A 12,943-nucleotide genomic window follows, 5' to 3' on the forward strand; every position below is an offset into this window, starting at 1 on the left:
CTCTCCCTGCCAGCATACTATCCTCACTACTACAGATATCCAGAAGAAAAGAAACAACATCATCATGATAATTAATAATACGGGAATCAATAATATTGGACAAACATGCCGATTGCCAACACCTATTAGTCACCGAACACCAAAAGAAAACATGCCACGAATCCTCCATTTGATTGTGACAAAAAGGACACGTGACCGAGCAAGATACGTGATGATGAATTAACCTACTTCTTGTGGGGAGACAATCTCTACAAATCCTCCAAATAAGATGCTTAACTCTCAGAGAGGCCTTAATATTCCACAGACTACACCAATCCCCTTCCACACGATTTAAATCCGGAGTACCATGCGTCTTTCTCCACAATCTATACCCCGAACGCACACTATAGTAACCATCTTTCTCCTCTTTCCAAATCCATTTATCTTCCACGACATCCTCAACCAAAGGAGTTTGAAGAATATCCTCTGCAACCCCACAATCAAACAGACGCTTTATAGCATGGACATTCCAACATTTACCGAAAGGCGACAGAAGCTCACTAACTGACATGCCATACACGCCTTGTTGTTGAGGACCTCTCACCATACCTTCATTCAGCCCTCTGATCCACAACTCTCCCATAACTGGAATGTTCTTCCCATCACCAATACTCCACCTACAACCAAGGGTTAACAAATCCCTAGCTTGCCAAATACTCCTCCATACAAAACTAGGATTAGTGCCGATATTAGCATAAAAAAAGACGTATGAGAAAATACCTTGCTTTATATATTCTGGACACTAATGAGTGCGGATTAGATAAAAGGTGCCACCCTCTCTTAGCCACCATGGCCAAATTAAAGGATCTAAGATCACGAAAGCCTAACCCTTCATCCTTTTTCGAACCTGTCAATTTTCCCAAAGACATCCACCTTATACCATTTTGGTTATTACCACCTCCCCACCAAAAAGAATTGAGCATTTTTTCAAAATCGTTCATAATTCCTTCAGGTAGAATAAAAAGACTCATAATGTAAGAAGGGATGGCTTGGAGCACCGATTTTATCATGACCTCTTTCCCCGCTTTCGAAATCGGCCTTCCCCTCCACGAATTAATCCTCTTCCAAATCCGATCCTTCACATAACCAAAAGCAGCCTTCTTACTTCGACCTATTAGGGACGGGAGTCCCAGATAGGTGCCCGTACCAAGAACGTGATGAACCCTCATAATGGCATCTAGATCCTCCTGAGCAGGAAAACTGATATTCCTACTAGAGAAAACCTCAGATTTAGAGAGGTTTATTTCTTGCCCAAACGCATCAGCATACAGATTAAGGAGCTCCATAATATTGTGAAATTCAGTGAGATTAGCCCTGCAAAACAGAAAACAATCGTCAGCAAAAAGCAGATGAGACACACTAGGTGCTCCTCTGCAAATTTGAACCCCATGGATATAACCACGCGCGACAGCTCCTCTGATAAGAGCCGAGAGACCTTCCGTGATAAGAATAAAAAGGTAAGGGGAAAGAGGATCCCCCTGCCTTAAGCCTCTTCCTGGTTGAATTGGTCCAACACTATATGCGTTCACCAGAACATAATAACTCACCGACGTGACACACATCATCATCCACCGAATCCAGTTATTCGCAAAACCCAAATGACTCAACATACCCCTCGAAAAACCCCAGTCAACCCGGTCGTAAGCCTTACTAATATCAATTTTTAGAGTCAACTGAGCATTATTCCCCGAAGACCTTCTCTTGAGCACATGGATAACTTCAAACACAATCATGGCATTATCAAGGATGAATCTCCCTTCCACAAAAGCTATCTGTTCCTCCCCAATACACTTAGCCAGACACTTCTTCAGCCGATTAGCCAGAAGTTTAGAGACAACTTTATAAACCACATTACACAGGGAGATAGGCCGCAGATCCTTCATACTAGTGGGATTGCCACATTTAGGAATAAGGCAAATATTGGTATCATTAAGTTTATCCGGAAACAGACCTCTTTCCAACCACAACTTAGCTTCATTAAAAATATCATCACCACAAATATCCCAAAAGTTCTGATAAAAAGCCGGATTAAAACCATCCGGCCCCGGAGACTTATTAGGGTGCATTTGAATTAAAGCTTGGTAAACCTCTTCTTTCAAAATAGGCGCTGAGAGAAACATCATTGTCATTAGCTGAAATTACTGGATGAATCAAATCCAAGACCGGGTCGTACTTAAGACATGTTGGTATGAATATCCACACTGAAAATTAGATCAAATGACAAATTGTCCAATTCCAAGTGAGCATGAATTGTCATCCTACCAACAGAAATCGTAATTCTCTGATCCAAAAACTCCTCTCTATTGCGTGACACTAACAAGCAGCTTAGTTATATTAGCCGGAGTCCGAATCAAATTTGAGGAAGTACACACAATTGTCTGCTTGAATTACAAAAATTGTACCGCAAAAAATAAATCGTTGAAAAATGTAGTGATTGTAAAAACGACAGTGTCAAATTGACATATTTGCATTTTGTAGGTATTTGGTGGTGCAAGCCAATGGCATTGTGCAGGATATTGACTATTCTCAGCTGTCAATGTGGCCATGCCTAGAGCTTGGGCTTTCTTTTTGCTAGATCAGGTAGTCTCGCTTTTGTCAATCTATAATGTAATAGATTAAATTAAATATCAATTCACAACTTAAAGCATTAAATATTTTTCTCCTTTGTGTTTCATATCCTAGAGGGCACTTTACTCCCTGCTAGAAGGCATACTCACTCTTGCTTTCCCTTCCCCTTCTTGATTTCGACAAGCAAATCGTAAACACACCATGGAAAGCTTAGAAAATGATCCCTGTCCATACCTTCATTGTACTTACCATAGTAACTATGATGATAATAAGTAACATAATACCAAGCAGAAGCTTTTGCATTTGCATCATCACTTCCAGAATCTAAGAACCAACTTCTTGCCTCTTTTCTTAGAGACCGTACAACCATAGTAATCGCATCCGCATCCGCACGCGTCACTTCTTTTGGTGAGAGATTTCGACGTTTTCATGATATTCTCAGTAAGGATTTCTGATTCACTTTTGATACCATAATATTCCATCAGATTTCCCAACTTGTAGTCATAATTGGATTTCATAGAGAAGGCATCTTTGACATAATTCTCAAAGCCCTCAACTTCCATGTCGGGATCATACGACTTTTTAGCCAGTTCAAGTGTAAAGGATGTAACTGAACCCTCTTTTGTTGAAATTCCTTCAAATTTTCTAAAGAGCTTTCCTAATACATTAACTGATTTATAGGTTTGTTTGTAACGCTTCTCCATAAAGTCTGGATATTCTTTGACACAAAGTTCAGGAGGCATTTCTCCTGGAATACCAGTTTTTGAAAAGTCAACTGCTATCGAGAATTGTTTTGCAAGTTCAATACATGGCTCCTACATTGCTTTTTTGGTCTTGCATGGACAGTGTGTGCACTGGCAATTATTCCAAGACTGTCATTGACCGAGTAATTTGCAAAAAACTCTTTCACATCCTACACCATGAAACCAAATTATGTCCATATAGCACATGTCTTACAAAGATCACGAGTTATAGCACAAAACACGAGTTTATGAAAACAGCAAAGAATATCGCATGCGCAACAAAAATCACAATGCACAAGTTGCTAAAATCATAAATAAAAAATACAAGAAAAATTGTATATGGATGTAAAAGTCAGAGGAAAGTACCACAATGTCCACATCACGGTTCAATCCTTTAAGTCGAGCACAATCATACTTCATTGGTTCAATCGTTTGAGGTGGAATCAATTCCGAATCCCAACAAACAAAGTAGATGTCACCGTCTAGATCACTTCCCGAACATTCATTTGGATGTGGCCTGATATTAGAAATCAGGTATCAGTGTCAACAGACAGTTTTAAAATAAAAGAACTTGAGAATATAGGGAAGCAACATCTCAATTTGCTTTTCAATAAGAACACTATAAAATGTTTTTAAAACTTAATAAAGTGAAATTGAAGTATTGTGTTTACCATGTTCCTAAACATAATCTAAAGAAATATTGTATTTTATTGATCATGCATAATGGTTGATGCATAACGAAACAATATATCTACCTGTGACCTTTTTGAGGGAAAACAATACAAACCATCATGTGGTTCAAATCTGTCACATCACTACAAAAAAAAGTCTCAGTAGTGACGTGAATATCACGCCACTAATCAAAAAATCACATCACAAACCAATATTTGCGAAGTGAAAATTCACGTCGCAGGAGGCAAGGTGGCAATTTTTAGTGACGTGATTTTCACTTCACTATTTGGTGAAGTGAAAATCACGTCGCAAAATTTGGGTCAGAGATTAATGCATTTTCGGTCAGAGCAGGCGTAGCAGCGTTTGGGTCAGAAAAGCAACTTTAGTTGCGACGTGATTTACATGTCACTACTTAGTGACATGGCAATCACGTCACTAAATTTGCCTAGGAGTCAACTAACATGCGCATTTAATGTCTAATGTTGCGACGTGATTTTCATGTCACTACTTAGTGACATGGAAATCACGTCACTAATATTTTTTTTTTTTGGAAAAACCAAATATATATATATATATATATATATATATATATATATATATATATATATATTAAGTTTATAAACTAAATATATTAAAATTTATAAATTAATTCAATAAACTAAATATAAATCTAATATTAAAATTAAGAAAGTAAAATTATAAATCTAATATTACTAAATAATGTAATTATAATTTAATTAATAGTTTACACAAATTCAAAATTAAAAGTTATAACAACAAAATAAAAACTAAACTAAATCAACAATCAATCCGGGTCGGGAAACTCATCCTCATTTAGATTTTTCTGATCAGTCGGCGCAGAACTCCCCATATTTTGGTTTCCACCAAAGGATTGCATAAATTGTCGCATTTGTGCCTCCATATCCGATTGTCTTTTCGCCATGACCTCCATTTCCCGCTGATGCTCACTCTGCATTGCCCTCATTTGGGCCTCCATTTGGGCCTCCATTTGGGCCTCCATTTGGGCTTTCAGTGCCGCTTCACGTTCCGCCGCCTCACGCCTCACCTCATTTATCGCCAATTGTCTTACAGTGTCTCTCTGTTCATCTGTTAAAGTTACAGGACGTGAACCTCCTTCCCCGTCGAGAACTCTTTGATATAGAGTTCTATCATCAGATCTCAAGGTGCCTGCCAAATTTCCACCACCAAAAAAACACCCGTTAGGCCCCTTGCCGCCAATGACTTTACTCCAAAGATAAAAATCTACATCTGGATGAAGCGGCTCTCCCGGTCTTGGAGTATACTTAGGATTAGCAGTCAGAAATTGTACAAGCAATGCCTGATAATCATCCTACACATACAAAAAAAAGTTAAATATAATTTAGTTGCCACATGAATTTCACGCCACAAATTTAGTTGCCACATGATTTTCACGCCACAACATGTCACATGCCACATGAAAATTATAACACATACATTCTACCTGTCAGAATTAATTAATAAATCAGAATAATAATACCGATTTAATTCATACATTATAACACATACATTCTACCTGTCGGAATTAATTAATAAATCAGAATAATAATCCCGATTTAACTCATACATTATAACACATACATTCTAACTTTGATCACCAATTTGATTCATATATATCAACACTTTATCGGCACTTCACAATCACCACCAAATACATCACAATTCATCGCTTAAAGAAATACCGATAGCTTAACCAAATATAATACGGATAGCTTAACCAAATATAATACCCAACTTTAACCAAATAATACCGATAGCTTAACCAAATATAATACGGATAGCTTAACCAAATATAATACTCAACTTTAACCAAATAATATGCATTCTATAAATTAATCTATATATATACATACTATAAATAATATACATTCTATAAATTAATCTATATATATACATACTATAAATAATATGCATTCTAATTATTATAATATTCTAATAATTAACATTCTAAAAATTATATATCAAATTAACATTCTAAAAATTATATATACATACTACAAAAATCTCATAAAAAAATCTCACAAATTAATCTATAACATATATATATATATATATATATATATATATATATATATATATATATATATATATATATATATATATATATATATATATATATATATATATATATATATATATATATATATATATATATATATATATATATATATATATATATATATATATATATATATATATATATATATATATATATATATATATATATATATATATATATATATATATATATATATATATATATATATATATATATATATATATATATATATATATATATATATATATATATATATATATATATATATATATATATATATATATATATATATATATATATATATATATATATATATATATCAATAATCACATAAAAAAATCTCAAAAATTATATAAATAAAATTGAAAAAAAAAATACCTCAATGAAGTTGAACAATATTGAGTGAGCTCCTTGTTATCCTTGAATCAAAATCAACAATGCTTCACCTACAAATATATATTAAAATCAGATTTTTACAAAAAATAAAATAAAAAATTGACAAGAACAAGTGAGGTTTGAATGTTTACCTGGAAATGGGGGGTTGTGATGATGAATTTGAGAATGAAAATGGTGGATTGAGGAGGGAGGATGGTTGATTATGGAGGATAGGAAGAGGGTTTGGGGGAAGAAGGAGAAGAGGAGAAGAGGAAAAGAAAGAAAGAAAGAGGAGAAAGGGGGTTCTGGGAAGAGGAGTTCCAACGAATTGGTATAATGCCTTTAGCGACGTGATTTTCACGTGTCGACGTTGCGAAGTGAAAATCACGTCGCAACTTCTACACAGTAATAAATGTGTCAGTCAACTGCACACATGACTGTACATAAATGCTGGCGTGTTTAACAAAAAAAGGTTGCGACGTGAAATACACGCCGCAACAAAAAAAAATGAAAATTTGAAATTCCCCCCTTTGAATTTTCCCCCTTTGTGAGACTACTTTATCTGCTTTTAATTTTTTTTATTTTATTTAAAGGTTGCGACGTGTTTTTCATTTCGCAACTTTTTTTTTTAAATATTATTTAAAGACACCCCATGTGCCAACGTTGGTTTTAGTTTTTTAATATAAAAAACTTTTAGTGACGTGATTATCACGTCGCAACTCACTTTTTTGAGCCACGTGATAATCACGTCGTAACATTTGGTGGCTATATCACACTTTTCTTGTAGTGCATCAACAGCCTTCAAAACACGAACATCGCCCGGGTGCAAGCACGGGTTTTTCGCTACTACGACCTTACCTTTGACAACATGAGGACGACTGCTGAAGCTGCTGTTAGAATACTGAATAAAAACTTCACCATATTCAAGGGTTCTAGTTTCATCTAGAACTCCCATCATTGCTCTTCCCTCTGGAATAAGTATCCTAGTTTTTTGTTGCAATTCCAATAACTTTGATGTCCTAAATCTCTGCACCATCATTGAAAGAAACGGTTCAACATTAGGCTTGTAGCCACAAATAAGCATCTCCTTCAGAATATTGGCGATCTCCCCGGAAGACATCAAGTCCAAAACCTCTCGTGCCTTTGTTGAATTTGTTAGTATAGTGTTCAGTTGATCAACAGCTTCTTTCTGTTTTTTCTCGAAAACACTGTCCTCAACACCGAGAGTTGATAAGAGGGTAATCAACTGTCGATTAAGATAACAAGGCTGAAACGTACTATATGCTAAAACATCGAGTTCTTCTATTTTTGAATCATATTTGTGCATGCTCTCCCTCAGTGACAACTTCAAATCTGAAGAAGTTGGATCAACAGCCACAACTCCTTTTTACCCGCCCCACCGAATCTGAAAGGCGGATGGCGTAGATTCAAGACCACATTTTTTAGCCACCTTGTCAGCAAGCTTAAGAGATATTTTTCCAATTTCATCAGAGAAGACATATTCACCCTATTCATCCTGTACATCGGGAATAAACTCAATTTCTTTTTTCTTGCTGACTGTTAGAGTTTCAGTAGACGAACCAAAAGATTGTCCGAGTCTAGCAGCATAGTTAGGAACGTTTTTTATCCCGCTAAAATCTCCCATCCACTTCCTTATGGAATTGGCAGTAATTTCAGTTGTACGAGCAAACATCCATAACGAGTTTTCACGCAACTGACTTGATGAGAAAGCAAGAAATTCAAACTTCCTACCACCAATATCTATGCCATTATGAAGGATGGAAAGAATCCTATAGTATATCTCATTTCGCCTAATCTCACGAATACCTGTAGTTAAATTGGCTGAATACATTTTATCCAGCTCCTCGTCAACAAATGTTGGAATACTTGGAATGATGATAATTTGGAGGAAGAGTTGGAATGATTTATTGACATTAAATGAGCAATAAATGAGTACAAGTAAGAGCTAATATGGAGATGAATTTGAAAAGATTCATTTTAAGTCCCACATTTGAGGGAACACAAATATTAGTAGTGTATATATATATTCCAATTTGAACAATTGTTGTTGGGCTCAAGGGCACCTACAATTTTATAAAGGAGTGAGGACACACCAATGTGCCGCCGTCCGGCTCGGTCCAGTCTACATGAATCTCTCTACTCACCTTCATCTAAGGTACGGATCCATCTTTCGTGAACCAAATCTTTGGGATAATTCTCCAAAGGATTAACGTATACACTTATACCAGAAGAAAGATTTAGCTCAAAAATCTGAGGAGCACCAATTAACTGGGAACATAAGAGAAGAAGTAAGATTTATCATATGTGATGATTTTAGAAGAGTACGGATAGAGTCCAAAGTTAGAGAGACTTAAATTAGGTTTAAGTAATACATTATTCATTAAGCATTAAATTACATAAAACTGATTATCTTTAATGAAAATTTAATCAAGAAGAAATGTGAAAGAAAACAAAAAAATTAGAATACATCCCTTCACATTTTACTACCGATCTAACTGTATAATACAACAAACACGTGGGGTGAACCATAAACCAATGTTCTCAAGTTCACTAAACATGGATTTTAATAGAAGAACTATTTCTGAACATTGAAATTTCTTTATTCTCAAATTGAATATCTGATTTTACATAGAGCTCCAAATAAAAATATTGTTATTACCGTAGTAATATTTCATAAAGCAACAATAGTTTAATAATAAATACTGTTTCTCAAAGATAAAGGCACAAAAAAATATCTGTTCCTAAAATCAGATATATCATCCCAATTTTTTTTAACAGAAATGCAAATATGAAAACATCCACCATCTGGCATAGTTTATTTGAAGCATAAATGAGACATATCATACATTAAATGCAAACAAAAACATTACAAGAAAAACAACATTTAAAACAAAAAAAGGAAAATGAAATGCATGGTTTAAAAAACTTGATAAAAGTCTAACTTAAGAACCTGGACGAAGAGATTCTTTTCAGTTTGACCAGGTTGTTGATACTACTCAATCTTCCAAATATTCTCTTTAGAAAGTTCAAGTTTGAACTTCTCATCCTTATGGCGCATAGAAAATCGCACTTTGCTCATTCCAATCCTAAAAACGACACCAACATCCACATTTTTCCAGAAAACGAAGAGTTTTTTCTTTGAGATCGGACAACCAAAATACAGTTTCAGATGATTCAAACTGCATTCAATAGAACTTGACTTCGGATCAATATCTCTTTCCATTTCCCGGAGCTCACGTACAGCAAATCATATCACACGAACTACTGTTAGGTAAAAAACTTAACAAATTAACAAATTAGCTATAAAATAATATGAAAATCAGGAAAAGAAACACATAACTACCAATTTAGGAACATGAAAAGGAAACACTTCAAGAAAATTCGTTAGCAAAAATGTGGATGCTAAACGTTAGAATATGTATGATAACAACCTCTTAGCCTCACTTTAGCATCCAACCATGGACGACAACAAAAAACCTAGAAGTTAAGTCATCAACCGAAAGCAACAACAAGAATAACAAAAATGGATTTGAGAAACAAGTATCACAGTCAATGCTAGGTCATGAAAAAGACTTTTTAAATAAATTCCAAACACGGACCGGACCGGTCTGGCCGGGAACTGTTCGCATACCCTGTTTGGTCAACAATCGAACTTGGTAAGGACTAGCAACATTCATTTAGCTCCTCTCACTTAACCAAATGGGTCATGAATATTTTTATTTTTAAATAAATCAGGTAATTATAGGATACATATGTTATATTTCTAGTACACTTATTCTCAAATTGAATATCTGATTTTACTTAGAGCTCCAAACAAAAATATTGTTATTGTCGTAGTAATATTCCATAAAGCAACAATAGTTTAATAATAAATACTATTTCTCAATGATAAAGCCACAAAAAAATATCCGTTCCTAAAATCAGATATATCATCCCAATTTTTTTAAAAGAAATACAAATATGAAAACATCCACCATCTGGCATAAAACATGTATTTTCTTTATGCCTAAAACATGTATTTTCTTTATGAAAAATTCAAAACCCTAATCTTTGACTTTTGATCCCTTGATTGATTTTCTTGATTTTTCTTGATAAAATGACTTCAATAATCTTATAATCATGATTTTGATCTTCAAAAGTCCATGGTTGAGCAAATTTCTCAAAAGTCAAAGGTGATTTTGAATAATTGACTTTTTCCAAATGAATTGCATTCTTCTAAGTATCAAATCAATCAAGTTATTCTAGCCAAATGAATGTAATGAGTGGATTATAATGAGGAATTAGAGATCCATGAATCATGTTGTAATCCATGGAACCATACTTTGACCAAAAATTAACTCTATAGAGAATTAGGTCAAAAACCCTAATTTTGTACCATATGAATTTGAAAGTTGTTGATCTTGAATTGAACCACACTTGGAATTAGATATTGATTAGGGGAATCACTTTAGCATATGTGAAAGTTTGAGATCCTTTGTGAGCCACAAAATCCTAATTTGCTTGAGCTCCTTGATCAGTCACCTATCTTAGGAAACAAGCAACAAGCAAACACAATCTTTTTGTATATTTTTGGTTAACAAATGATGCATGAATGATTATAATGATGATAATTATGATCACACTCTTGGTGCTCAATGCAACATGAGGTGGGATCTTTTAGTCAAAATTGGGGTACAACAATAGGCCAGTAAAGTTTGTATGGAATGGCAACCTACAAGCACCATAATCTTGCTTGTGTCATCCAACTTTCTTCTAGTGGCATCACGTATATGCTTGAAACACAAAGATCCAAAAACCTTGAGATGACCAAAACATTGTCTTCTTCTGGTCCATTTTTCAGGAGGAATCACATTTCTTAGATGTTTTGTTGGGCATTTGTACATAATGTATGCTGCAGTGGCAATGGCTTCACCCCATAATGTGTAGGGAAAGTTTTTCTCTTTCAGCATGCTTCTTGTCATGTCAAGCAAAATTCGATTCCTTCTCTTAGCAAGGCCATTGATTTGTGGTGAGTGTGGAGCAGTCACTTCATGCTTAATCCCCTTCTCCTCATAGAACTCCTTGAATTCATTTGAAGTGAATTATCCTCCATCATAAGTTCTAAGGATCTTTAACCTATGACCATTTTGTTTCTCAGCCTTCACCTTGAATTTCTTGAACTTAACAAACACTTCATGCTTGAATTTTAGAAGTGTCACCCACATCATCCTTGTGCATTCATCCACAAACGACCCAAATATACTTGTTTTCTCCAAGTGAATGTACTTCAAATCGCCCACATACATCATAATGCACCACTCTCAAAACATGTGTTGCTCTTTGAGAAAATTCTTATGCAAATGGTAACCTTGATTTCTTGCTTGTCATGCACACTTCACATGATTTTTCTGGTGCTCTAATCCTTAGAATTCTTTGCACTAGGTTCTTGGGGCACAAATGTCCTAAGCTTCTAAAGGTCAAATGCCCTAACATCTTGTGTTATAGATTTCTTTCTTCTTCAACAATTGTTGTGTTGAGGCATTGTGTTTAATCAACTTCTAAATTCACCTTGAATGCTCTATTTATTTCAAGTGCATATTGCATAATCAACTTCTTGTTGTTGTCATAAAGGTTCAATAGGCTATGTTCCATAGTCACTGAGTATCCTTTCTCCAGCAATTTATCTACACTCATTAAATTACTCTTCTTGCAAGGAACATGCCACAAATCCTTAATCAACACAGTCTTGCCATCCCTCTCTTTTATCAGAACATCTCTTATACCCTCAGCATCTAGATACTCATCATATGCACACATGATCTTGGTGCTCTTATATGAGTCAAAATTGATTAACCAATGCTTATTTCCAGTTTTATGATTGGAGCAACCAATGTCCATGTGCAAATAATCCACCATTGCTTCAATGTCCTTTTCTGTTACCATCATTAGCAGAGGTTCTTCCTCTGAGTTATTCCTAATTATGTTGGCTTCTTCACTTTTGTTTTCTTTATTTTATCAACAGTCAGTAGCAAAATGGTCAAACTTGTTGTAATTGTAGCATTGAACCTTCCTTTTATCAAACTTCTCCTTTCCCTTCTTAACATGTCTATGTTTCTTCTCACTTTGGCTAGAGGACTCTGACCTATAAGCACCAACATCATTCTTTTTCTGGTTCTCCATCCATGCTTGCTTCTTGTTCTTTTACTTCAGGTTGTCATTGTCGCTCTTCTTGATAGAAAATGCCTTAAGAGCCTGATCAGTTACCCTCTCAGAGCTTCTCTCAGTTAGGCGTTATTCTTATGCCTCTAAACTACTCTACAACTCTTCAATTCTTATTGTGATGGTGCCTTTCAAGTGTTCTATGACTACCACGATACAATCAAACTAAGAAGTAGGTGATATTAGATCCTTTTCAATAATTTCTTGTCTAGAGAGCGTTTCTCCACAA

General features: G+C 34.8%; 1 pseudogene; it reads right to left on the reverse strand.

The window, feature by feature from the left end:
* Positions 1-2,752: 2,752 nt before the first annotated feature.
* LOC131649064 (RNA-dependent RNA polymerase 1-like) lies at positions 2,753-12,438 on the reverse strand (annotated as a pseudogene).
* Positions 12,439-12,943: the final 505 nt, after the last annotated feature.

This window comes from Vicia villosa, linkage group LG2 (assembly GCF_029867415.1).
Source record: "Vicia villosa cultivar HV-30 ecotype Madison, WI linkage group LG2, Vvil1.0, whole genome shotgun sequence".
Lineage (NCBI taxonomy): Eukaryota > Viridiplantae > Streptophyta > Magnoliopsida > Fabales > Fabaceae > Vicia > Vicia villosa.